Source organism: Erinaceus europaeus, chromosome 1, assembly GCF_950295315.1.
Source record: "Erinaceus europaeus chromosome 1, mEriEur2.1, whole genome shotgun sequence".
NCBI classification, from domain to species: Eukaryota; Metazoa; Chordata; class Mammalia; order Eulipotyphla; family Erinaceidae; genus Erinaceus; species Erinaceus europaeus.
In genome coordinates, this window is record NC_080162.1 from 110850147 (window position 1) to 110877556 (window position 27410).

A 27410-nucleotide genomic window follows, 5' to 3' on the forward strand; every position below is an offset into this window, starting at 1 on the left:
GTAGAGCAGTAAAACGGTGTCTCCCCTTCTTTCTGTCTCTCTCAGCCCGTTTCTCACCCTCTATCAAGGAAAACGGGGAGGCTGAGGGGAGCAACAGAATCATGTAGACGCAGAGTCCCAGTGACCACCCTAGTGGTAAAACGAAAGTAAAAAAGGGCAGCTTAGGCTGAGAAGAAGTCTCCACCACACCTTAAAAATCAAAGTACACTGCTATCTAGACTATACTAACAGCTGCTGAGTACAGCGTAAGGAATGTTTCAATGATTAATATATATGCACATATATCGTATACTCGAGAAAGAACCTTGTTCTCAATTATCAAGGAATCTTTAAAATTGTGTAAAGGATAGTCAACTTAGTAAACAAATTAAAAATGAATAATTTTATTGTGAAAAGTAATTTTAAAATGCTAAATTAAACTAGTCAAAGAGAAAAGGATTAAATGAGAATGTGCATAAAGTACTCCCAAAACAAAACTAGAAAAGAGAAATGCATCTCTACTGAGAAAAAACAGATGACGCTTTCAGAATATCCCAGTCAACTTTCTATACATTAGATGCTGAAACTGTACTTCTGAGTCTGTAAAGCTCAATTCCCCCCAACCCCCAGCAGAACGGCTCCTCGTAGCAATCACAAAGTAGAATCTGGAGAAGTCCAAATCAAGCGCAATCGTCAGTTGTCCTTCCAGACTCTCAGCAAGTAGTTTTTCCTCAGTTTTGTTGATGAGATCTGTTCATGCTTACAAGGCCTGTCCCGCATGTTATCACTGAGCCACCTAAGACTAGCTGCCCAATGTTCTACTCCCAACAAGCGACCGGCAGGCGCCCCCATTCAGTCAAAGAGCCTTGGCAAGCAGAACCCTGTGTCTTTAGTCAGCATTTTCTGTTTTCTCCTATATGAACCAGAGAATAAAATGTTCTCTGTTCAGCTGGTCCATCTATTCTTCTTCCTTTCAGATCCTCCCCTGCTCAAGAACTACAATGCATGTATAGATGAGTAATAATTCTCAAATCCAGTCTTTCTTTCCTAACTTTACCATGTGTTCATTTAAAATCTTACCATCTTAAAAAAAATTTTTAAAGCTTACCATCTAACCAATATATTTTTTAAATTTTTTTAAATTATCTTTATCGGATAGAGACAGTCAGAAATCAAGAGAGTAGGGGGAGATAGAGAGGGAGAGAGAGAAAGAGAGACACCTGCAGCCCTGCTTCACCACTTGCAAAGCTTTCCTCCTGCAGGTGGGGACCAGGGGCTTGAACCGGGGTCCTTGAGCATCGTAACATGTGTGCTCAACCAGGTGCACCACCACCTGGCCCCCATCTAGCCAATTATTCTTTTTTTAAATATTTTATTTATTTATTTATTGATGAGAAAGATAGGAGGAGAGAGAGAAAGAACCAGACATCACTCTGGTACATGTGCTGCTGGGGCTTGAACTCAGGACCTCACGCTTGAGAGTCAAGCGCTTTATCCACTGTGCCACCTCCCGGACCACTAGCCAATATTCTAATATTAAGTGTTCCTACTTCTCTATGTTCCATCTAAGATGAAGGAAAGGACACGACTTCGTCATTTTTAACAGTTGAGTAATATTTCACCATGTAGCCATACCACAACTTTATTTAATTAGTGATTTACAAAATCATAAGATATTAGGGGTATAGTTCCACAATACCACAATTTTCCTGGCCACTCATCTGTTGTTGGGCACGTGGATTACTTCCAAGAACATTCCAAATTGTGCTGTTATAATGTAGATGTACAAATATCTCTTTACAGGGACCAGGTAGTGGTGCACCTGGTTAAGCGCACATGTTACAGTGCTCAAGGACTGGGGTTCGAGCCCTCAGTCCCCAAGTGCAGAGGGAAAGTTTTGCAAGTGGTGAAGCAGTGCTGCAAGTGTCTCTCCTTCTCTCTCCCTCTTTATCTCCCCTACTCTCTCAATTTCTGGCTGTCTCTATCCAATAAATAAAGATAATAAAAAATTAAAACAAAAACAACACAAGTAGAACCTGAAATGGAATTGGCGTACTGCACCGAAGTAAAAGACTCTGGGGTGGGTTGGTGGGGAGAATACAGGTCCATGAAGGATGATAAATGACATAGTGGGGGTTGTATTGTTAAATGGGAAACTGGGGAATGTTATGCATGTACAAACTATTGTATTTACTGTTGAATGTAAAACATTAATTCCCCAATAAAGAAATAAATTAAAAAAAATAAAAATAAATAAAAACAAAGATCTCTTTACATGGTGCCTGTGTCCTTCAGATATCTCCCCAGGAGAGGAACTGCCAGATCATAGACTAGGTCCAATTCTAGTGTTCTGAGAAAGCTGCAGTCTATTTTCCATAGGAGTTGGACCCATTTGCATTCCCACCAGCAGTGTAGAAAGGCTCCTTTTACCTTTAATCACGCCAAACCACCTAAGGACCTGTGACCTTAGTATAGTACAGGAGTCTTTACCATAAAACACACTATTCCCTCAGCTTGGATGCCACTCCTCTACCTTGATCCAGTGTGGAGAGAACCCTGAAGCCTTTGCTCTGACTAGAATAACGTATACTAACTCAAAATGATATACCCACCTCTGAACTTCAGAATGCTACCACTCTCAGCCTCACACAGATTTTGGAAGGTGACATCAATTAAAACTCTAGTGCCAGCCTCATATCCCTAAACAGAAGAGAAAGTGAGTAAAGACCAACAACACAACCACAAGAACTAATAAAAACACACAATACTGGGCAACAGGAGAGTGGCACTCTAGGTTGAATTTAGAGGCTACCATACACAAGGACCCAGTTTCAAGCCTCAGGTCCCCACCTGCAAGTTGAGTGGGTGAATGTGTGTGTGTGTGTGTGTGTGTTTCTCTCCCTTCTTCTCTCCCTCTCCCCCCCCCCCCCGCCGTGTGTGTGTATGTGTGTGTGTCTCCTTCCCTCTCAATTTCTTTCCCATTAAAATGAAAATACTTTAAAGATACACAATATAGGGCTGGGGAAACAGCATAATGGTTACACAAACAACTTTTCTTTTTAAGATTGTATTTATTTATTCGTGAGAAAGATGAGAGAGAGAGAGAGAGAGAAAGGGAGGGGGAGAGGGAGAGGGAGAGAGAGAGAATGAACCACATAGTACTGTGGTGCATGTGCTGCTGAGGATTGAACTCGGGACCTCAGCTTGAGAGCCCAATGCTTTATCCACTGTGCCACCTCCCAGACCACACTTTTTTTTTTTACAGACAACCATGCCTGAGGCTACAAGGTCCCAGGTTCAATCCCCAGTATCACCATCATCAGCCACAGCTGAGTATAACTCTGGCATCTCTCTCTATCTCTCTCTCATTAAAATAAACTTTTAAAAAAGAGAGGCATAAGTCCTCAAGTTCTTCTATTTAAAAAAAATACACAATATAGTAAAATATTCACAAATATTTAATATTTAGTTACTGTGAAATATGGGGTCATTCTGAATATGTGCAATTCAAGTTTTCTAGTAATTTCTTCAGCAAACTTAGACTTTTTAAATGTTACAAATGTGATAAATCTTGTCTAACAGCTACCATTTACATACCAAGAAGTTTTTCAAAAAACTACAGAGCTCTTCTAGGACATCTAAATTCAGGAAACACTCAATACTAATGACCTGGCTTATAACACATATTAGATGGCACAGAAGAGCAATGATTATGTTACCACAGCTGTAGCTTCAGCATATTAGACCAGTATCTTCCAGGAACAATGATATAAGGAGACTCTCATGAGCATTAACTGAGAATTAAACAGCATCTCTTCAAAATATCACTACTGCTCATATATTAGCTCATAACTTCAATTCTGCAGTTTCCATTCTGGTCTAGAGTCAGTCTCAAGATCTTTCTGTAGTTAATTGCTCTTTAACTGTTGAAGATTAACCATAAAAATGTTATATCCTCACTAGTCTCTTTTCTAGTTAAGAAAACATTGGGGGGAGTCGGGCTGTAGCACAACGGGTTAAGCGCAGGTGGCGCTAAGCTCAAGGACCGGGCGTCAGGATCCCGGTTCGGGCCCCCGGCTCCCCACCTGCAGGCAGGTCCCTTCACAGGCGGTGAAGCAGGTCTGCAGGTGTCTATCTTTCTCTCCCCCTCTCTGTCTTCCCCTCCTCTCTCCATTTCTCTCTGTCCTATCCAACAACAATGACATCAATAATAACTACAACAATAAAACAACAAGGGCAACAAAAGGGAATAAATAAATAAAATAAAATATAAAAAAAAAGTTTAAAAAAAAAAAGAAAACATTGGGGAGGAGGGGAGGGGAAAAATGAAATAGCTCAGCCAGCAGATTCACTTTACCATGGAAGAGGAACCAGGTCTAAAGCCTCAGCCACCACGTGGGGCACAAGAAAGTGAAGGGGGAGCAGTGCCATGATGTCTCTACTCTTTCTGGATCTCTCCCCCTATCTCTCACCTTCTACCTGGAAAAAGTAAAAGAAGAAAAAGACGATGATGATGTGAGAGGCAGGGACCAGATGGTGGTGCACCCATTTGAACATACTACCAAGTGGTGCTGCAGGTGTCTCTCTTTTTCTCTTCCTCTCTATCTACCCTCCTTTCTCAATTTCTGTTTTATCAAATAAAGAAAAAAAAGAAAAAATGTCTGCCAGGAGTAGTGGATTCGTCGTGCAGGCACCAAGCCCCAGCAATAACCTTGGCAGTAATAAAAATAAAAAATAATGACAATAAATAAGTCACGGTGTGGTTTGGGAGGTACTCGCAAGCATGAAGTCCTGAGTTCAGTCCTTGGCCTCACATGTACCAGAGTGTTGTCTTGTTCTTTCTCTCTCTTCTCTTATATTTCTCATAAATAAATAAATAAATAAATAAATAAATAAATAAATAAATCTTTAAAAAATAATAGGTTGTGGTGGTAGTGGTCATCATCTACTGACATGAACCCCCAGTGAAGCTCTAATGGGAAAAGAAATGGTATTTTTTTTCTATCTCTTTCTCTATCTTCCCTTCCCTATTTGTTTTTGTTTCTATCCAATAAATAAAGTGTTTTTTTTTAAATAAAAAGAGTTCTAAGGAGACAGCATAATTACTATGCAAAAATACATTCATGCCTGAGGCTCTGAAGTCCCAGGTTCAAACCCCAGCACCACTATCAACCAGAGCTGAGACAGGCATGCACATACTCAAGACTCTCTCCCTCTCCCTCTTGTATTAAAATAAATGTTAAGTATATTTTTAAAAAAAGAAAAAGATTGGGAGTCAGGCGGTAGTGCAGCGGGTTAAGCGCAGGTGGTGCAAAGCGCAAGGACCGGCATAAGAATCCCGGTTCAAGCCCCTGGCTCCCCACCTGCAGGGGAGTCGCTTCACTTCATAGGCGGTGAAGCGGGTCTGCAGGTGTCTATCTTTCTCTCCCCCTCTCTGTCTTCCCCTCCTCCCTCCATTTCTCTCGTTCCTATCCAACAACGACATCAATAACAACAATAATGACTACAACCACAATAAAATCCAACAAGGGCAACAAAAGAAAAATAAATAAATATGAAAAAAATTTTAAAAAAAAGAAAAAGAAAAAGATTATTGAATGAACAAAAAGAAAGTATCAAGCTGAAACTCTGGGAAACATAAAAATTAAAGAGAGAGTAAAGAAAGCGAAGGAAAAGTACGTTTGAGAGGAGCAAAAGAAAGTGTTAACAGGCACAGCAAAGGAAGAGGGTGTCAACATGAGCATGGCCATCTAAAGGTTTGCAAGTATTTCATAATTAGGAACCACACCCAATGACACACAACTTCAGTACACGTAAAAAGCAGGAGTGGGGGTCAAGAGGCAGAGCACGTGTTATTACGCACAAGGCCCTGGCTTCCAGTCTCCACTCCCCACAGGTGGAGGAGAAAGCATCATGAGCAGTCAATTGGACGTGTAGGTGTCTCTCTGCCTCACTATCTCTGCCTGCTCTCTTGATTTTTTTGTCTGTATCCAATGAATATTTTTAAATGTTTATTTATTTATTCTCTTTTGTTGCCCTTGTTTTTTTATTGTTGTAGTTATTATTGTTGTTCTTGATGTCGTCGTTGTTGGATATGACAGAGAGAAATGGAGAGGGGGGGAAAGACAGAGAGGAGGAGAGAAAGATAGACACCTGCCGACCTGCTTCACTGCCTGTGAAGCACCCCCCCTGCAGGTGGGGAGCTGGGGGCTCAAACCAGGACTAACGCCGCTCCTTGCGCTTTGCACCACCTGTTGCACTTCACCCACTGCGCTACAGGCAGACTCCTCCAATGATTATTTGTTTAATAATCTAAAGATAAAGGGTAGAACACTGTGGAGAGGGGATTGGCTCAAGCAAATGAGAAAAAAGAGAGATTGTGAAGTGTTTCAAATAAACTGTGGAAGTTTTTTTCTAAAATTAAAAGCTCCTGAAGCAGAAGACAGTTCTAAACCAAAGACTTAGCTTTCCAGATTTTGTTCTATTTTGAATTTTATTCTATGAACAGGAAGAAGACATGTAGCTTTTTGGATATATATTTCTTTTTATGACAATTCTTCTGGTCCAGAATTTTGTACAGCAGGTGGAGCAGCAGACTTACATGATGTCCTGAGTTTTATCCTCAGCACTAAAAAACTAGTGTGATTCTCTGGTTGTCATCGTCTCTCATTAATTAATGAATTACAGATAGTGACTATGATAGCAGAATCCATGATAAACTGGAGTGACAAATTACTGTTTAATAGTAAAAGCTATTAAACAGTCTTAAAATTATCTAAACACACGGATAGGATCTAAAAGATGTTAGTACTGGCAAAGTAAGAATTAAGGATTAATATAAGAGATATTCTCTACCTATAGGGAGTCCTAAGTATTCCACCATTATCATATTCTTATATTCATCACATTGTATCAAAATCATTTACAGACCCTCTGTTTTTTGTGTGTGTTTGGTTTTTTTTATTCTGGTATTTTCACTTCTCTTTTTAGTTCATGTTTTATGTTTTCTCTGTATTTTCTAGTTTTAATCTTTTATCTTTTCTTTTGAAGTGCTATTTTATGCAGTTTCTTACCATTAGTACTAACAAGCCTGGAACTTAAGAAATGGCAAAAAAAAAAAAAAAAAGGCTGTTAGTTATAACAGAGCTCAGTAACAAGACAGAAGTTGAGACTTAACAGATAACTGCATAGAATCTAAGGTACTTAGAAGATTAATGAACATACTATGAAGAAGTCAGCATCAAGTTTAGGGAATGAGTGAGTTTAAGATGTGTTTCAGATGAATGGTATCTAAGGACAGCATGCAGACAGAAATGATAGAGAAAAGAAAAAGAAAAAAATGAAACCACAGGGAGAAAGAATACTAAAGATATTCAGCCAAACATAGAAATCTGAGATATACAATCAGATTATCAATGAATTTCATTGTGTGCTCATAAGAACAAACTCCAGGCATGCCTTGCTTTACCATGCTCTAAAGACACAGCTTTTTAGCTATTTTTACAGAGTAAAGGTTTGTGGCAACCCTGCATTGAGCAATTCTGTCAGCACCATGATTCTATATCATGTGCTGACTTTGTGTTTGTGTCATATGTAATCAAGGCATGCACACTTGTGAACACTACTGCACACTTACTAGACTATCATGCAAGCATAGCTCTAAGATGTGCTTGGGAAGAACTACATGGGACAGACTTTACTGCAATGTACATTGTACTGTGTCCTGGAACCAAACCTACAATACCAAAACTTTCTGTTCACGTTAAGGATTCTGACTATTACCAACACTGTGGTGAGAAGTAACAAATGTGCATTACAGCCCAGAGGCAGCAAGCACTTCAGAAACCCTGAAGCAGAATGTATGTGCTGACAAGACAGGAGCAGCACAGGAAGCAAAATATCTAGCATGTAAGAAGCAAACTATTAGACAACAGGGAGTCACAGGTTTTAAGCAATCACAGAAACTGGATGTGTGTTTCAGAAATCCAAATGTTAGTAGCTTGGGTCAGTAGCAAAGGGGAGAGAGTCTGGAGGAAGACCAGCAAGGATTGAGGAGTGGTTGTAATAATGCACCAAGTATTGACAGCTACTTACTCAAATATAAATGAGCCACAGAACAGGCACATAGAGTGCTATGACTGTAATATGGGCTTTCAGCCTAGGCTTCTGAACTCTTCTCAAACAAACTCAATAACCAGAGGCAATTACAGTAAAAGTGCTGGTAGGTACATTAGCAGAAAGGAAAGGGATGAAAAGTGTCCATAAAATGTCCCCTTTAAAAGTATTTACTCTCTAAAAGTTTTCATTTAAAATTCAGTTTTCTTTTTTTTAAGTGCACTTCAGAGTGAAACTGCAGTACTGTAAGAATAAAATCAAATTCAAAACCTACTGTAAGTCAAGCACCACAAAGCTGCCGAGATGGTGACTGATACAGAAATGGCATCAGTGAGGAACTATGTTCCAAGAAAAGCCCACTTGGTCCACTTCCTAATAATGCAGAGAACGTGTTACCCACACACAAAAATAGTTGTGAAACAGTGGAATTCACAGACTGAGGGAACATTTTTTTCTTTTGTTTTTGCCACCAAGGTTATCTATCATCGAGGTTCAGCCAGCACTATAAGTCTACTGCTCCCAACAGCCATCCCCTGCCCCCATTTTATTGGATAGGACAGAGAGAAACTGAAGGGGGTGGAGATAGAGAGGGAAAGAGAAAGACAGACACCAACAAACCTGCTTCATTACTCCTCACATATCCCCCTGCAGGGAGAGGGGAGCTTGAACCCAAGTCCTTGCATATGGTAATGTGTGCACTCAATTGGGCTTCCCTGGTAAAGGTTGTTTTTTTTTTTAACACTTCAACCCACTATCTTCAGTCATCTTCATTTGAGAAAAGTAGATCAATGCAGAAGAACAAAAATATGATACTGATAGACCTTGGACTCACATTAGTATGAAATTAATTTCATTTATTTATTTTTAATATTTATGTATTTATTTATTTTAAATATTTATTCATTCCCTTTTGTTGCCCTTGTTGTTGTATTGCTGTTGTTGTTATTGATGTCATTGTTGGATAGGACAGAGAGAAATGGAGAGAGGAGGGGATGACAGAGAGGGGGAGAGAAAGATAGACACCTGCAGACTTGCTTCACCGCCTGTGAAGGGACTCCCCTGCAGGTGGGGAGCCGGGGGCTCGAACCAGGATCCTTATGCCGGTCCTTGTGCTATGCGCCACCTGCACTTAACCTGCTGCACTACCACCTAACTCCCCATTTATTTTTTTAATAAGTGGCTCCAATTTTTTATTTTTTTTTTAGTAAGTGGCCCCGTTTCTCTATGTGACATATTGCTTCATCAATGACAAGTGCTCTGTATTTACATAAATGTAACAGAAAAGCACCCATATTTTAAAAACTGATAAAAAAAATTCCTAGAGTACACAACCCTTCCAGCTCACACACTGTTTCTCAGCTTCAACTTTAGTTTACCGCAAATAATTTGAAAGAGATGGCTTTCTACAATTCCTCTCTTAAACTCTACATCTACCACTCCACTAGAAACAACTTGTTCGAGTCACCAATGATTTTCATGTTGCCAGCTCTAAGTCACATCTTAGTCCTTGATCTAATTGCATCTGACACAGCTGATCATTCATTCCCTCCTTAAGCTATGTAACTTGATCTTAGAGTTACCACTTACTCTTAATTTTCCTCCTTAGTCTCCTCTGTTGGCTCTAGGTCTCCCTACTGATGACAGATACATACTTAGACAAAACAGAGACAGGTGTGTGCACATGTGTAAATACTGACCCGAAAGTCTTTGGACACGCTTACTCCAGAGGTTATTATCTTAATCAACTCTCACTGTACTAAATAGTATCACTAAACTGGTAACTAGAGATTTACAGCTCCAGTTCAGACCTTGGGCCTGAATTACAGATTCATGTCTACCTGTCTAGATATCTAGACAGTACCTCTGCTTGGACTGAACTCGTTCATGTCTCCCTAAAATCTTCTCCATCTCAGTAAAACAGAAAAATCTGTTCTCTTAAGTTGTTCAGGCCAGACGCCAGAGCCCATCAAATTCTGTTGATTCCAACTTCAAAACATGCAGACTTTGAGGACCTCTCCCAACTACCTGGATTATTGCTGGAGTCTATAAATGATCTCACTGCCCATCATGGCTCGCTCTCTCTCTCTCTCTCTTTTTAAGATTTTATTTATTTATTAATGAAAAAATAGGAGAGAAAGAACCAGACATCACTCTGATACATGTGCAACCAGGGATTGAACTCAGAACCTCATGCTTGAGAGACCAATGCTTTATCCACTGCACCATCTCCTGGACCACCCCACCATGGCACTCTCCACATAGCAACTGAAAGGCTACTAAAAAAAAAAAAAAAAAAAAAAATCAGTCAAAATTCTATAAGGTTTCCCACCTTTAGATTAAATTCCAAATTACTGTTGGCATGTAGTTTCCGTATATGATTTACCTTGAACCGCCCCAATGTTCCTTTCCTCCCCCTTCCTCACTTCTCTGACCTCATATTCAATCGTCCCCTCCAATGATTCACTGATCGACTTGCTCCTCCTGAAACAAGACAAGCATGCTCCAGTTCTAAAACATTTGCACATCTGTGTCATCTTCCTCAAACCCTCTCTCCCCTCGTATCTGCGAAGTGCAAATCACATCTGTTCAGATACCACTTATCACTGCAACCCTCTCTAACCACCTTATAGAAAACTGCAATAACCCCTTTCAAGTCCTTTCTGAGTCGTTCTATATTGGTTTTACCCACATCAGTATAATAGCTGCTGCATTTCATATATACTTGCTTATTTTTCATATTGTGTCCTTAGAATGTAAGTTCTACAGGAATGAAAATGTGTTTTCTTTTTTTCCCCACTGCACTGTTATTAGCAACGTCCTTAGAAGATATTTCTAGAACTGACAGCTGATAGAATAAGGAAAATCTAGGCTAAGGATTTGCTCTCAAAACCTGGGTTGAGGGAGTTGGGCGGTAGTTGGATTTGCTCTCAAAACCTGGGTTGAGGGAGTTGGGCGGTAGTTGGGGGTTAAGCGCAGATGGCGCAAAGTTCAAGGACCGTCGTAAGGATCCCAGTTCAAGATACCGGCTCCCCACCTGCAGGGGAGTCACTTCACAGGCAGTTAAAGCAGGTCTGCAGGTGTCTTTCTCTCCCCCTCTCTATCTTCCCCTCCTCTCTCCATTTCTCTGCCCTATCCAACAACGATGACAACAATAGTAACTACAATAGTAAAACAACAAGGGCAACAAGAGGGAATAAATAAATAAATAAAACCTGGGTTGAGACCATTCTCAAATCCTGGGGGGGAAGAAAATCAAAGGCAAGAAGGAACACAAGCCAAGTCTGTAACCTAACTGGTACCAGTAACAGAACTGGTATGTTCACACTATCCAGAAAATGAAAGAAGAAAAAAAAAAAGGTAACTTAAAAAAATGTTTTTGTACACTGCTGGTGGGAATGTCAATTGGTCCAACCTCTGTGGAGAACAGTCTGGAGAACTCTCAGAAGGTTAGAAATGGACCTACTCTATGACCCTGCAATTCCTCTCCTAAGGAACCCAACATACCCATCCAAAAAGATCTGTGTACACATTTGTTCTTGGCATCACAATTCATAATAGCCAAAACCTGGAAGCAACCCAGGTGTCCAACAACAGATGAGTGACTGAGCAAGTTGTGGTATATATATATATATATATACAATGGAATACTACTCAGCTATAAAAAATGGTGACTTCACCGTGTTCAGCCAATCTTGGATGGACCTTGAAAAATTCATGTTAAGTGAAATAAGTCAGAAACAGAAGGATGAATATGGGATGATCTCACTCTCAGGCAGAAGTTGAAAAACAATATCACAAAAGAAAACACAAGTAGAACCTGAACTGGAGTTGGTGTATCGCACCAAAGTAAAAGACACTGGGGTGGGTGGGTGGGTGGGGAGAATACAGGTCCAAAAAGGATGACAGAGGACCTAGTGGGGGTTGTATTGTTATATGGGAAACTGGGGAATGTTATGCATGTACAAACTATTGTATTTACACTTGAATGCAAAACATTAATTCCCCAATAAAGAAATAAAAATAAATAAATGCATGATAAAAAAAATGTTTTTGAATGTAAAATAAAATGTAGAAATGGCCACCCCTGATTCCCGACTCCCTTAGAAGTAAAGTACCACCTAGATGATTCCTATAAGCTAGGTTACCAATTCAGACCAAAATATCATTCTAAATACTTAAATAGCTGTTATGAGTAATTCCTGCTTTTCTAAGCCATGGTCTTCAGAGAATATTGTAACTCCCATCCCTAACACTAGCTGCCAAGACATAATGGTCAGAGAAAGTGCTCAAATTTCCTCCAAAGCACTCAAGCTGCAACCCAATATCATTAGTACCATGGAAACGATTCTAAGTGCCTTCCTGTGTCTGCGTGTCTTTACTGCCCCTCATGCGTTCACTCCGGGGCTCAGTCATCAAGGCTTCTATTTTGGCATGGAAGAACTGGGCAGGGAGGGGGGGTTCTATAATACCAGAATCTAAATTTATTCTTTGCTTTTGAAAGAGAGGTGTGCTAAGGATCAGAAAGCATCTACTAAGACACCTCACTTGGACTTTTTGATATCAGACAAAAAAAAGAGAGAATGACAGAAGGACCAGAACCCTGAAGCAGCCAGACTTTCTCAGAGAAAGAACTGTCTTGCAAACCCCATTCCATTCACAGAACCAGAAGCCATGGCAGTCAGAGGCAGGCAGAGTGCTGAGGAAGAGAAGCACAGTAACAACTAAGGTAAGGAAGGGGAGGGCAAGGGTAGATAGCATAATGGTTCTGCAAAGAGACTCTCAAGCCTGAGACTCCAAAGTTCCAGGTTCACCACCCCTGTACCCCCTGCACCACCATCAGGCAAAGCTGAGCAGTGCTCGTTAAAAAATAAAAAAAGGGGGGGGGTTGGAGCAGAGAAAAGAATACATGCTTTGGTTCCTGATTTATTTGGGTTTTGGGAATTCCAGTTGTACGAGGTGCAAAAACTGAAAAAATGAAAACTAAAGAAAAAGACAAAGTGAAGGCTAAGGATGCTCAAATAAATGGTAGTAGAAAATATCAACATAAATTCCTTTTTGGAGCAACTCTGAAAAACAGACATATGTCAGCAGAGGTGGCTCAGCAGCAGAGCACAGGATCTGCATGCATGAGGTGGTCCCAAGTGCATCCCCAGCACCACAAACCAGAGCAGAGAAGTGCTCTGGGAACCCCTTGCTCTCTTAAAAAAAGGAAGAAAGAAGAAAGGACATGGATTAAGTTAGGAACTGATAGAGGAATTGATAACCACACCTTAGCTAACTATAGAACTGTACAAAGAGGAGAGATCCCTAATTATTTGGGATCATAGTCCAGGTACATCTTTGATTAATTTATGAAACTGAAACATGCACCCATACCAGAGTGCCACTCTGACACATTTGGTGAAAGGGATAGAATCCAGTCTCTCACGCACTAGTCCTATGTTCTATTGGCTGAGTTACCCTTCCTGGTACATTTTTTTAATTGTCACCAGGGTTTTCACTGGAGTTCAGTACCTACACAATAAATCTACAGCTCCCAGCAGCCATCCTTTCCTTTTTTTTTTTCTTTGTTAATTTGATGGAACAGAGAGGAATTGGGGGTGGGGGAGAGAGAGACACCTGCAGCCCTGCTTCACCAAAAGTGAAGCTTCCCCACTATGTGGAGACTGGGGGCTAGAGCCCAGGTCCCTACTCATAGTAAGATGTGTGCCCAACCAGGAGCACCACTGCCTGGCCCCTCCTGGTACATGTTTAAGACCAACTATAATCAAATGAATCTACTAATCAAAGTGGAAAACAATTTTCAAGCTTTAGTAGGTCCAGTCTTTAAAGAGTCTTCTCTGGCTTCCCAAGGGCTCCAAATCTCAAATTAATCAACTGGAAATCAAAAAAGTAATTTTGAGAGTATTCAAAATTAATCAGCTCAGAAGAAGGGCTAAAACCTTAATAGATTACACCTATCACACTCTGTGTGGTCGAATCAGAGGAAAAGAAAGAAAAGTTCTGATTGGTTGCTCTCCATAGGCTGCCACAAGCTCCAGCATCAGCACCTATAGCAGAGCAGAAGTCAGCAAAAGTCAGGGGATACTAAGAAGGGACAGGGTGGGGCAGAACAGTCAGCAATGAGTGAAAAGCAATTTAGCTCTCAACAACCACTGCTTGTCAGCACACCACACGGGCCAAACCAACCAGAACTGTTTGGAGCCCGAGGCAGCATTCTGTGCTTACGTCTGTGTTCATAATTCTCTCTCCTTAACATCCCAACCCACCTCCAGCACTAAGGTTGCTACCTACTCCTACTTGACAGCTGTCAATTTCTAAAGATGCTCTTCCTACATCTATGGAGTTTCGGGTTCAAGTGCTAACGGACCCAGTAGAGTGTACACATTACCATGCATCAAGACCCAGTTCAAGTGCCCAGTCCCTCTCTGTAGGGACAAAGCTTCACAGGTGGTCAGTGTTGCAGGTGCTATTTCTCCTATTTCTCTCTCCCTCTTTCCCTTTCTAACTCTGTTTCATCCTCTATCAAAAAAAAAAGAGAGAGAGAGAAATTAACAAACAAACAAAAAGAAGCCACTAGGAGTAGTGGAGTTAAGACACAAATATCAAGGTCCAGCAATAACTCTGTTAGCAAAAAATAAAATTAAATAACTCAAAGGCCAGGTGGTGGTGCACCTTGTTGAGTGCACACATTATAGTACACAAGGACCCAGGTTCAAGATGCCGGTCCCCACATGCAGCTAGGAAGTTTCACAAACTGTGAAGCGGTACTGCAGGTATTTCTCTGACTCTCCCTTTCAAGACCTCCTTCCCTTTCAATTTCTGTCTTTATCAATAAGTAAATAAATAAATAAATAAATAAATCTTTTGGGCAGGGGTAGATAGCATAATGGCTATACAAAGAGACTCTCGTGCCTGAGGCTCCAAAGTCTCAGGTTCAGTTCCTTGCACCACCGTGTAAGCCAGAGCTGAGTAATGCTCTGGTAAAAACAAACAAACAATCAAACAAAATAAACAATAAATAAATCTTTTAAGAGTAAGTCTTTAAAAAAGTAATTCAAGTGGTCTGGGAAGTGACACAGTGGATAAGGCCTCAAGCATGAGGTCCTGAGTTCAATCCCTGGAAGTACATATACCAGAGTGCTGTCTGGTTCTTTCTCTTCTATCACTTCTCATGAATAAATAAATAAAACATTTTTTAAAAAAAGTAATTCAACACACTGTAATACTGTGTGATTAAAATGTATAAAAACTATAACAAAGGGCCGGGTGGTGGTGCAGCTGGTTGAGCACATACATTACAATGCACAAGGACCCAGGTTCGAGCCCCCGGCCTTCACCTGCAGAGGAAAAGCTTCACCAATGGTGAAGCAGGACTGCAGGTGTTTCTCTGTCTCTTTATCTCCCCCATCCCTCCCAATTTCTGGCTGTCCATCCAATAAATAAAGATAATTAAATTAAAAAAAAACTCTAACAAAAGCATTCATTAAATCTAAAAGTAGATAGTAGGCACTATCTTTATGCTTTGATAATAGTATAAAATCATATACACACATATATATGACAAAAAAATAAATGAGTTAAATGTTAAGTTTTTCTGAATTTTTTATTTTCCTTTTTCTTATTTCTTTGACCATTAAGTTGCTTGTTAAATTAAAAGTTTATTGGGGGGGCTAGGTGTTGGCACACCTGGTCAAATGCACATGTCACAATGTATAAGGACCCAGGTTCAAACCCCCAGTCCCCAACTGCAGGGGGAAAACTTCACAAGTGGTGAAGCAGGGATGCAGGTGTCTCTCTGTCTTTCTCTCTCCCTCTCTCTCTCCCTCTTCCCTTCCAAGTCTCTTTGTCTCTAGCCAATAAATAAATATTTTTTAAAAACATCTATTATGATCAGGCCTATCAGAGTAAGTATACATTTCAAAACTGACTTTTCAGAGACATAAAACCATAATAATCTAACTTTAAAAAATGAAAATAAAAACTTACTACATAGAGTAATTTAAGGAGATTCTTTGCATTCAGATTAGCCTTGCTATTAGCCAACTGCAGCCTTATCATATTAAAATCTCACTTTACCATCAAAATGTGACCATCTGGTGAACAGAAGCCATTTACTGAGCAGCATCTGGAGAAGAAGCCCCAAACACTTCAGTTAAAAAGCAGCGGCCCTGTAAGTGGAAGGTTAGGTTTCCCTTATATGCCCAAGTGAATGATTGTGTTTCACACCCCAGCTCTAAGCTCCTGGACTGGCAAGTAAGCTCTAAAGAGACAGAATTTGCACACAAGTAGACTGACTATCCCTCAAAGAAAATTAACAATTTCCTGGTTTTCCTACAAAGCACCATGGAGTAATGAAAACACACAAGCATGAAGTAAGGAGATATGGGATACAGGTGGTCCTAAGTAAAAACCGAACAGGTTGCCTTTGCCTGTCCATGCTGTGGGTGTTTCATGAGTAATTAATAGATTACTTAAACTTGAGTATCCTATTAAATTAGTTGATCCCTGTTTATCAACTATGTACTCAAGTCTCTCAAAACCCCCTACTGAAATTGTAAAGCAATTATTGAAATTCAGAATTAGGAAAACTGGAGACAAGAATAAAATGCAAAGATGGTCAAAAGATCTGGACTCTATCACTCCCTCCTACCTGTCTGCCTTGGGCAAATCACATCTCATAATAATGTCCTAAAATGAAAGCAACAACCTGGTCATGCCCACTTTATCCTCGCTTCATAGAATGAATTGTTTTTTTCACTCATTACTGAGGTTTCACTTCTAACCAAACACAATTTTTACATCTTAGAAATTTAAAAGTTACTTTGTGCCTTCATCTCTCCATCTTTTCTGATGTTAATGCAGTTTGCCTATCTTAAAAACACATTCTTCGTGGTCCCGGGAGGTGGCGCAGTGGATAAAGCATCAGACTCTCAAGCATGAGGTCCTGAGTTCAATCCCCGGCAGCACATGTACCAGAGTGATGTCTGGTTCTTTCTCTCTCTCTCCTCCTATCTTTCTCATTAATAAAATCTTTAAAAAAAAAAAAAACATTCTTCAAGAATGGCAATATTCCTCAGAAATTCATTCAATAACAGATTTTTCACCACCTGTGCCACACACAACAGTATGTGCTTAAGTTGCAATGGTCTCTTCTTTTAAGAAACCCAAACCTCCAAACCTATAGCGGAGCGAGACATATGAACAAGTCATTAGCTGCCAGTTGACAAATGCTAACTGCAGAAGTACAATGTACAGCTGAGTTGGCTGAAGTAGGGGGAATAAAATGTCTAGACACAAGTCAAAGGTGATTATTCTGATTAGGTGTTGAAAAGCACGTTGTTTACTACATACAGAATTCTCAACCAAAAGGGCAGTGTAAAACCAGAAAGTGGGGGCTGGGGTGTGGCACACCTGGTTGACTCCACATGTCGCAATGTGCAAGGACCCAGGTTTGAGCTCCTGGTGCCCATCTGCAGGGGGCAAAGTTTTGTCAGTGGTGAAGCAGGGTTGCAGGTGTCTCTCTGTCTCTCTCCCTCTATTTCCCCCTTCCCTCTTGAGTTCTGACTGACTCTATCCAATAAAAAATAAACTAAAATAAAATTCCTGGAAAAAATAGTGCCAGAAAGTGAAAATGCCATCTTCAGAGAATCTAAGTAGTCTTCCTATGAGGACAGTTATTAAAATAAGATGTAGTTAGAAACACAGTATGTACCAGAAGCTTGAATTTTATCAAATCCAGGCTTTTGGGATTCACTATGACTATTAAATATGGAATCAAGGTCCCCAGGGGTTAGGAAGACAGCAAAATGGTTCTGCGAAAGATTTTTATGCCTGAGGTTCCAAAGTCCCAGGTTCAATCCCCAGCACCACTATAATACAAGAGCAGAATAGTGTTCTAGTCTTTCTCTCCATATCTGTATCTCTCATTAAAATCAAATAAATTAAATTAAAAAGAAAAAGGGGGGCAGTGGTCCAGGAGGTGGCACAGTGGATAAAGCAATGAATGCTAAGCATGAGGTCCTGAGTTCAATCCCCGGCAGTACATGTACTAGAGTGATGTCTGGTTCTTTCTCTCCTCCTACCTTTCTCATTAATATATAAATAAAATATTTAAAAATAAGTAAATGGTATATTCCACCAAAGTAAAAGACTCTGAGGTGGGTGTGGGAGAGAGTACAGGTCCAAAATGGAGGACCTAATGGGAATTGTATTGTTATGTAGAAAACTGAGAAATGTTATGCATGTACAAACTATTGTATTCACTGTCAAATGTAAAACATTAATCCTCCAATTGAAAAAGACACCTGAAAAAAAAAAAGTAAAGAAAAAATAGGACTCAAAGTCACCTTTGCCCATCAAATTCAAAGGTAATCAAAGGACCAAACAAAAAGTACAGACCAGGACATATAGAAAGGTAGAATAAACTTTGTTGTTTAATGGAGTGCTCCTGATCTTAGGACTGCTTCTAGAAGTTACTTACTGGGGCTTATTTATTTATTTATTTATTTATGTGTTCATCTAAAAGCATTTTCATCATGATTTTTTTCTTTCCCTGAGCACTGCTAAACTTTGGTTTACAGTGGTGCTGGGTATTGACTCAGGGACATTCGGTGCAGGCACCGACCCATTTTGCTATCTCCCCAGCTCCAGGGCATATTTATAGCAACACTGAAGTAAACCATTATGAGTGACTATCAAAGGACACAGGAAAATGTGTATGTTTACCTAAGAACTATGAAATGTTAAAGTTGGTGAAGACACTAGGAAAACAGTAAAGAGCTATATAATAAATCTGAAGATAACTCTGTGTGAAAAGAGTGAGTCCAAGCAAAACATTCAAGGAAGTTTAATCTTCATCACATGCTGATTATAGATCAGGCATTGTTTTGCGTCTGTGTGTAGAAAGAGAATATTCTGAATTCCTTTTGGTTAAGAAAAGCTTAACTTGTGGTCCAGGAGGTGGTGCAGTAGAGAAAGCATTAGACTCTCAAACATGAGGTCCTGAGTTCAATCCCCAGCAGCATATGCACCAGAGTGATGTCTGATTTTTTTTCTCTCTCTTCCCTATCTTCTTTATGAATAAGTCAATAAAATCTTTAAAAAAAAAAAAAAAGGAAAGCTTAACTTAAATTGCTCCTAAACATTTAAACTAGTATGGGCAATGCATTTAAAAACTAGCAAAGCCAATAGATTAATATAGTGATGCTGGCAACGAAAACCAAAATTAAAAATAAAAATAAAAGTAAAGTCTTAACAACTAGTCTATGCTGAAAATCCCTAAGAGTGGTTCATCGAACCATGAGAGAACAGGCCCGGCCCAGGCTGGCAGCAGTGACACTGCCGAGGCCTGGAGAGAGAATGTGCCCTGCACACAGGGAGGGAGGGCCAGGGGCAGGTGCCCTGCACACTGGGAGGAAGGGTGGGCCTGGGGCAGGTGCTCTGCACACTGGGAGGGAGGGTGGGACTGGGCAGGTGCCCTGCACACTGGAAGGGAGGGAGGGAGAGTGGGAGAGGGTAGGTGCTCTGCACACCGGGAGGGAGGTTGGGAGGGAGGGCAGGGGCAGGGAGGACCTGAGCGGACACAGGAGCCTGATGACATGAGTCTGCAATTACTGAAATTCAAACTCACTACCAATCTGTCTCTAAGCAGTCATCCTTCTCTTCCTCTGACAATAGCAGGGGCAGGTGAATAGCCAGACAGACACACAGACACGCAAATGCACAGTGACAGTCAAGAACATGGCAGCGGCCTATGAGGGAGAGGGACGGAACATCTGGACCCACAGCAAGGCCGGGTCCCTCCAAGTTCATCTGAAGATGGTCGTAGGGTGTGTCTCTGTTTTGGCTCAGTCATCAAAGGGAAAAACAAAGCCAGGCCTTGATCGGGTTACCCCGCGCCCCCATCAGCCCCGGGGAGCATCCCGGCTCGGGCGGGGTGTCTGGGTGTCAACGCGACCTCGCGGAGGGCGAGGCGCCCATGGGTGGCCCGGGCGTCACGGGGGAGGGAGGGCGGCTGGGCCGCGAGGAGAGGGGTCGCTGAGGCGGGGGGGCAGGTTTTCAGGGGCTACGCCAGCTCCCCGCCCCCATCCCGCGCCCCCCCCCGGTCCCCCGCCCAGAGCTCCCCCGATCCCCCGACCTGCGCCTCCCCGATCTCGCGGTCCCCCGACCCCGCTCTCACCGCGCGGAGGTCGCGCCTCCTTGATCGCCGCCCGGCCGCCGCGAGCTCTGCGCCCCTGGGGCCGAGGACGAGCACTGCGCGTTACATGGCCTCCGGCCCCGCCGCCCCGCAGCAGCCAGCACCGCGTCAGGCCTGAGGGTGGCCGGCTCCAGAAGCAGCCGTGCCCGCCCTCAGCGCCCGCCGGACACCGCCCTCCCCAGCCGCGCGCCACCCCACCCCGGCACCCCGCGCACGCGCGACCTCGGTCCGCTCCGCCCCGGGACTGCGGTCTCCGCCCACTCAAGACATGCCTCCGGCCTGGCCGCGCGCTCCAGGCCCCGCCCATTTCAGACACGCCTCCCGTCTGGCCGCGGGCCCCAGGCTCCGCCCACCTCCAAAATCGCCCCCAGGCTCCGCCTACTTCTGACACGCCTTCGCCCTGGCAAGGCGCCCCGGGCCCAGCCCACTCCCGGTGCGCCCCAGACTCCGCCCTCGCCGCACGCTCAGACCCCGCCCACTCCGGGCCAGTCCAGGCCCGCTCAACCCGGGCCCCGCCCACTCCACTAGTCTCAGGAGGCTCCACCCCCGCCTCAGGCCAACGCTCCGCCCATCTCCAGGCTCACTTCCTCCCAGGCTCCACCTATCTCAAGGCGCGCCCCAGGCTCCGCCCACTCCAGGCCAGCCCCAGACCCGCTCAACGCGGGCCCCGCCCACTCCAGTCTCTCACCAGGCTCCACCCACCTCCAGACGTGCTCCAGACTCCGCCCTCACTGCACGCTCAGGCCCCTCCCACTGTAGCCTATGCTCCTCCCCAAGTTGGACTCAGCCCTACCGCCCCACGCTGACCTTGTCCTTCTGTCCCCAAAACCCACCCCATGTCGCCCGCTGGCCACACACCCTAGCCTTCAGCCAAGCCTTCGACAACGCTTCCTGCCTCGTCGCTGTCACACCTGTGTTCCATCTAGTGACCCGAAAGTGAAGAGTGGTCGGAAGTTAGGGGCTACCCAGGTCCTCCACTTTTGGGTGCTGTGGACGCCTCCAAGGCTGTATGTCTGCGAGTTTGCTCCGTTGCCTGTTCCCAGAGCGCGGACTTGTCTGTCATACCCCACTGGGACACCAAGGCCTGCTGAGAGACAGACATCCTTGTGTGCTGGCCTGGCCGGGCAGCACTCTGGAGATTTATCAACTGGGCTCTTTCTCCAGAAACCTTCCTTCTTCTGAGGGCCACCTCCTATTCCCTTCTTCCCCATATCCGGATCTGCACTGCAGGTCTCCATCTGTAGATATGTGTGCATTTGATTTATAGAATATTTAAGTGTAGACATTAAACGTCTACACACATACAGATATGTAAACTTATAAAAATGTGCAGAATATATCTGAGAGTTTGAAGCCTGAATTAAAGAGAGTTTGAAAAGTTAAACGGCATATCACATTTAGCATGTATCAGAGCCATCTGGGGGATTCAACAAAATACAGATTGCTGGGCACCAGCCCTTGTGTTCCTAGTTCAGCCAGCCTGGAGTAATGCCCAAGGACTTATTGGAGTTTATTCATTTATGTATCATATGAGTGAGAGAAACTGAAATTAGAGCAAAGCTCTAGCATATTGCCCTCCAAGGGACTGGACACTGTGATTCTAACTGAACCCCAGCCCCAGAAGTTGTGTTTCTAAAAAGTTTTCAGGAGAGCAGTGCCCCTGGCATGGCACCTTGGGTGCCACTGCACTGAAGTACCTCACTAACAGTATTTGCTACAATCATCCAAATAGGAGAGAACCTCTTGAAATAACAATTTTCTAAATATTTATTTATTATTTACTCCCTTTTGTTGCCCTTGTAGTTATGATTGATGTCACTGTTGTTGGATAGGACAGAGAGAAATGGAGAGAGGAGGGGAAGACAGAGAAGGGGAGAGAAAGATAGACACCTGCAGACCTGCTTCAGGTGTCTATCTTGAAGTGACCCCCCTGCAGGTGGGGAGCCAGGGGCTCGAACCAGGGTCCTTATGCCACCTGTGCTTAGCCCACTGTGCTACCACCCAGCCCCCAAAATGACGATTTTTCCAGGACCCATTAAAGGATTGCTGAGAGGCAAAAGCTTAGTTGTCACCTACTATAATGTAGAAGTCCTCCTTTCAGCCACCACATTGCAGGTGCTGCTATGATTCCATTCAGACGACCTCACCAATGTGTCCTGGAGTCTCCCCTCTCCAGAGCCCTACCCCACTAGGGAAAGAGAGAAACAGGCTGGGGATATGGAGCCACCTGCCAACATCCATGTACAATGAAGAAGCAATTACAGAAGCCAGAACTCCCACCTTCTGCACCCCAAAAAGAATTTCGGTCCATATTCTCAGCAGAGGAGAAATGTTAGGGGAAAATGACTAAACATAGCTCTAAAACTCAATTGTGTCAGGACCCAGAGAGAAAAGAGGGGAAAAGGAAAGACATTCAGGGCAGGGGTAGATAGCATAATGGTTATGCAGACAGACTTTCATGCCTGAGGCTTCGAAGTCCCAGGTTTAGTTCCCTGCACCACCATAAACCAGAGCTGAGCAGTGCTCTGGTTAAAAAAAAAAAAAAAAAGAAGACATTCAGAAGTAATAGGAAGTGTAGGTATGACTTAGAAAGAAAGAGAAGTTTAAGACCATAGGAAAAATGGGCAAAAATAGATAGAGACAGTTATAAAAATAAGTCAACTCATATCTGTGACCTTGGGAGAAGTACTGCAGTTTCCAGTGAAGGAAATGGGACACAGAACTCTGGCGGTGGAAATGGTATGGAATTGTACCCTGTTATCTTGTAATGTTGTGAATCAATATTAAATCACTAGTAATAATAAACAATCTGTAGGTCAGAATTCTGAAATATAGCTCACTTGACTAAACCACCTATTTTTCCTGTCAACCATAACTGAAATTTTCTCTCTTTCATGTGCCTCTCTGATAACCTTAGCACTAAAGTTCATCCCTTTTAACAGTGCTGGAACAACCAACTACTCACATGAAATTTTAAAAATTAACTTTGGGGGGCCAGCTGGTGGTGCACCTGGTTGAATGCATATGTTATAACGTGCAAGGACACAGGTTTAAGTTCCTGTCCCCACCTGCAAGGGGAAGGAAAGCTTTGTGAGTGGTGAAGCAGGACTGCATATGTCTCTCTGTTTCTCTCCTTCCCCCTTCGTCTCAATTTCTGGCTGTCTCTATCCAATAAATAAGTAAAAATAATTAAAAAAATTAAAGAACAAATAATAAGGGGTCAGGCGGTGGTGCATCTGCTTCTTCTAGCGCTTGCCGGTGCATTTGCTTAAGCACACACACTGCAGTGTGCAAGGACCCAGGTTCAAGCCCCTGGTCCCTAACTGCATGGGGGAAGCTTCACAAGTGGTGAAGCAGGGCTGCAGGTGTCTCTCTGTCTCCTCTCTCTGTCTCCCCCTTTCCTTTCTGTCTCTATCCAATAATAAATAAATAAAAATACTAAAAAAAATCTATTAAAAAGAACAAATAATAATAATTTTAAAAATCAACTTTGGTGCTGGGGAAACAGCATAATAGTTATGCAAAAGCCTTCAAGCCTGAGGTTCTGATGTTTAGGTTCAACCCCCAGCACCACCATAAGCCAGAACTGAGCAGTGTTCTGATCTCAAAAAAAAAAAAATCAACTCTGATATGTACACAAAAATTAAATATAGAAGCTAAAATGACAAAACCTGTAGAACATAGGAAATGATGTTCACAATCTTGGAATATGAACATATTTGTTAGATGCCTGTGCAACTCAGACATCCAAGTTCGACATCCTCGAGGAAACACTCACGAAAGACATGTCTCTGATATCTGATTACTGTAAAAAATGGCGACTAATCCCTAGCACTGCAAAAACGGTATCATCTGTTTTCCATCTACACCATGCCTCGGCCTCGCATGAGCTTAATGTGCAGCTTGGCGGTACGAGAATCCGGCATGAAGCCCAGCCAGTCTATCTTGGCGTTACTCTCGACTGCACTCTGTCATTTCACGAACATCTCATAAAAACTGCAGCAAAGGTGGGCGCGAGGAATAACATCATTGCAAGACTGGCCAGCTCCTCATGGGGCGCGAGCGCTTCCACACTACGATCATCATCTCTGGCATTATGCTATTCCACTGCAGAATACTGTGCCCCAGTATGGTTCCGTAGCTCCCATGTCCACTTGGTCGATTCCAAATTATATTCCTCCATGAGGATAATTTCTGGAACCATCCATTCCACCCCAGTTCCATGGCTGCCAGTTCTTAGCAACATCGCCCCGCCAGATATTCGTCGGGATGCGGCATCATCTAAGTTCATTTCCCATGTCTACGCTCGACCGGACCTGCCAATATACGCGGATATCTTCACCCACCCTGACCAACGCTTGACGTCTCGTCACCCAATCTGGTCCCCTACGCCTACACTGAACTTCTCTGTTCCAGACTCTTGGAAACAGAGTTGGCAGTCAGCTGAGGTAAAGAACAAACACCTCATCACAGACCCCTGCAAGCATCAACCCGGCTTTGACCTAGCACGTTATGATTGGGCCCTCCTCAATCACTATCGAACAGGCCATGGCCGGTGCGCTGCTATGTTCCATCGCTGGGGAGCCAGAGACGACCCGAACTGCCCCTGCGGCTACAGACAGACTATGACCCACATAGTCAATGACTGCCACCTCTCCAGATTCAAAGGAGGTCTCAAAACTTTACATCAGGCTCAACCTGACGCTGTTGACTGGCTACAGAAGAAGGGCAAACGCTAGAAGAAGAAGAAGAGCCATGAAAGTACTAATCATAAATAAGTTTGACTTCTATGAAATCAGAAATCTGTATTCTTCAAGAAATTATTGAGGAACAGAAAAAGCAAGTCAGAAAGTAGAAGACAGGGAGTCAGGAGGTAGCGCAGCAGGTTAAGCGCACTTGGCAAGAAGCGCAAGGATCAGGATCAGCATAAAGATCCCGGTTCAAGCCCCTGGCTCCCCACCTGCAGGTGAGTCCTTTCACAAGCGATGAAGCAGGTCTGCAGGTGTCTATCTTTCTCTCCCCCTCTCGCCCTCCCCCTCCTCTCTCCACTTCTCTCTGTCCTATATAACAACAACGGCATCAATAACAACAACAACAATAATAATAAACAAGGGCAACAAAAGGGAAAATAAATATTAAAAATTTTTAAAAAGGAAGTAGGAGACAATATTCACAAGAAAAGTGTAAATCAGAAAAATGTGCGAATTTAAAGATAATTGGTAAGAATATTTCAACAACATAAAGGCTACCAAGAGACCATAAGTCTCTACAGGTGATAGAACCAGATGGAAGCTAATTCTGACTGTTCCTCTTGAAATTAAACCTAGTCTTGCACTACAACCAGGTGACTATTCCTGGAGGTATTTACTTGAAAGAAATGAAAGTGTATTCATAAAACAAACTTAAATAAAAAGTTCAGAAATGCTCCAAATTGCAAATGACCACCTATCCCTGAACAGGTAAAAGCATAAACAAACTGTAGAAATAGCTACAGGTAAAATACTAGGTCACAATTTAAAAGGAGGATAAAAGGGGAGGGTAGATAAGTATCATGGTTACACAAAGAGACTCTCATGCCTGAGGCTTCAGAGTCCCAAGTTCAATCCCCCACACCATCATCAGCCAGAGCAGAGCAGTGCTCTGGAGAAAAGAAAATAAAAAGGTAAAAGAAGCAAGAGTATGTACTGTATTGTTTCATTTGTAGTATTTATTTCTTGAGATTTTTCTGGTGTCTAGTAATTCAATCTTCATGAATATTTCATGCACACTTGAACAAAACTATATATTGTACTTTATATAGGCACACAATTCAAAAAGTTTTTTGTAGGACATATTAGTGCCCTTTTCTGATTGACAAAGAACAGGAAACCAAAACTGCTAGATACTAGAAACTAATTTCTAAAGTGGAAGATAAGGAAATTAATCAGAAACTTTTCAGGAAAAAGAAAAAGCACCCCACCCCATACAGATTTTTTTAAAAGAATTTCTTTTAAAAATTTTATTTAATTTTATTTATTTTTTGGATAGGACAGAGAGAACTTGAGACAAAAGGGGAGGGAGAGAGATAGAGAGACACCTACAGAAATGCTTCACCTCTTGTGAAGCTTTCCCCTTTCAAGTGGGGGCTGGGGGCTTGAACCCATGTCCTTGTACACTGTAATGTGTGCACTTAACCAGGTGTGCTACTACTCATCCAAGCTTTTTTCTTTTTTTTTTTTAAATATCTTTATTGGGCGATTAATAGTTTACAGTTGGCAGTAAAATATAATAGATTGTACATACATAACATTTCTCAGTTTTCCACATAACAATTCAACCTCCACTAGGTCCTCCTCTGCCATCATGTTCCAGGACCTGAACCTTTCCTCACACACCAGAGTCTTTTACTTTGGTGCAATACACCAACACCATACAATTCAGAGAAATATGGCAGAATATTGCAATCATGAAGCAAGAACAGACAGCACAAAAATATTTTCTTTTTTATATTTAAAATTATCTTTATTTATTCATTGTATAGAAACAGCCAGAAATTGAGAAGGAAGGGGGGGAGGTAGAGAGGGAGAGGGAAAGGGAGACAGGGAAAGGGAGAGGAAGAGAAAGAAGGAGAGGGAGAGAAACAAGGAGAGGGAGAGGGAGAAACACCTGCAGCCCTGTTTCATCACTCTCAAAGCTTTCCCCCTGCAGGTGGGGACTGGGGGCTCGAACATGGGTCCTTGCACATTGTAACATGTGTGCTCAACCAGATTCACTACCGCCCGGCCCCATAAAAAATATTTTCTAAAAACACAACCTTTGGAAAGTAAAAAGATAATAGCAAAATAGAAACCCAAAAGAGGGAACAGAAGTTAAAGATGAAGTGTTCTCCCATAAATAGACACAAACAGAAAGAAAGAAAGAAAAGAAGAAAGAAAGAAAGAAAGAAAGAAAGAAAGAAAGAAAGAAAGAAAGAAAGAAACTGAGAACAGGTGACAAAATGATTTAAATTAACTCTCCTGAAAACTTGTCAAATCCTGAGGGATGAAAAGAAAGGCCTTGGGAGTCTGGCCATAGCAAAGCCGGTTAAGAGCACGCGGCACAAAGCTCAAGGACCCGGGGTAAAGATCTCGGTTTGAGC

General features: G+C 42.5%; 1 protein-coding gene across 4 annotated transcripts in view; it reads right to left on the bottom strand.

The window, feature by feature from the left end:
• The window catches only part of CCSER2 (coiled-coil serine rich protein 2), a 140044-nt gene extending 119572 nt beyond the window's left edge, over nucleotides 1-20472 (bottom strand). For 3 of the 4 annotated variants that reach the window (XM_007533922.3, XM_060193588.1, XM_007533923.3), the window contains exon 1: nucleotides 20276-20472. The gene's annotated coding sequence lies outside the window, so the exon portion shown is untranslated. Of the gene's footprint in view, nucleotides 1-8368; nucleotides 8467-20275 lie in introns of all 4 variants that reach the window. The other variant, XM_060193592.1, reaches the window with a different exon arrangement.
• Between the last annotated feature and the right edge of the window lie 6938 nt (nucleotides 20473-27410).